Below are 1,490 nucleotides of genomic sequence, written 5' to 3' on the forward strand. Positions count from 1 at the left end.
CTTCTGTCCGCCGCCGCACGGGATCCATGATCCATCTGCTTGACGATGAGAGAGAATTGAAGACCAATGTGAAGGAGACGCCGTGGGGCGGTCACCTAGCATCAGTCATAGTAGTAGTCTAGTAGTCGTGGTAGTAGTAGAAGCCATAAGAAAACGTAGCAGTGGTACGTAAAGTAGCAATGGTAGCAATGGTAGTGATAGTGGTGATAGTAGCAGTAGCAGCAGCAGCAGCAGCCGTAGTGTTACTAACATGCGACGTTGTGTTGTATCTGTCCCCTACAGACCGATGATATATGAGCGTTTCCTACCCGTAGGCTTTTTTAGGATCAATGTATCTATAGCCGGTCTGCCCCACCCCCCCCCCCCCCCTTCCCCACCCCTTTGCTCGGCCTCTCTACCTATATCATGTACTTCCGTAGGATGGGGAAGGGAAAGGGAAAGGGGCCCCTGTAAAAGGTAAATAAATACATGTATGCCATACTCGTAGGGGCCTTGTGCAACTATCCCTCGTACATGGAGGAGGAGGAGGAGGAGGAGGAAACACAGACAAGAACCGTTACACAGAATGTGTGACCCGGCCGATACCACGCCAAAAAGACAATGGCAGTCTTTGTCCAGGGGGAGGGGGGCGGTTGGCTTGAGTCTCTACTACGGAGTAACTACGGATCAGCTCTGATACTTGGGTATGAAGACAAGCCTATCTGTAGTGGGCGTCTCTATGAGCCTGAGCCTGGTATGTTTTTTGAAAAAAAAAAAAAAAGGAACCAAAAAAAAAAAAAAAAAAAAACCCCTCTTCTCTTTCATCCCGTAAAACCGAAAAATCGAAAAACCAAAAAAAGTCGGCCTGGATACGCTCGTATAGATAGTACTCGTGTGTGCGTGGGAGCGAGAGCTGTCCCGTTCTATTTTATTCCACTCGGCGTTCACGGAGTACTTTGCCCGGATTGCAGAGTACGCGTAGGGGAGTTATTACGGGGTACGGATACTATCTCGTACGAGTCCTATAAGTGGAGAATAGGAAGTGATCCGACCTCTGACAGAAGGGTCGATTGATATCGTTTAGCCCCCTTTTCCCTTCTCATTAGCGGCGGCGGGGCTATCACCTGTAGTCTGTACGGGTACATACGATACGTGCTATACGTAGGGAGACTAAAGAGGCTAAATGGACGAGAGAAGAAGAAGAAAGACGGAAAAAAAAAAGAGGACTAAAAGTTGTGGTGAGACGGGATGGTGATCAATTAGGCGAGGTGCAGTGTGAGTCAATGACTAGCAGCAACCTTGGCACATGGTATTACGAGTACTAGTAGTGTGCATTATAGTGGTGTGATGGTGGTGGTGGTAGTAGTGTTGCCGGTGGTATCGGTAGCATTATCATCATCACCATTATTAGTATATGTAGTAGTAGTAGTAGTAGTAGTAGTAGTAGTAGTAGTAGTAGTAGTAGTAGTAGTAGTAGTAGTAGTAGTAGTAGTAGTAGTAGTAGTAGTAGT

This window comes from Geosmithia morbida (genome assembly GCF_012550715.1).
Source record: "Geosmithia morbida isolate 1262 chromosome Unknown scaffold_20, whole genome shotgun sequence".
Lineage (NCBI taxonomy): Eukaryota > Fungi > Ascomycota > Sordariomycetes > Hypocreales > Bionectriaceae > Geosmithia > Geosmithia morbida.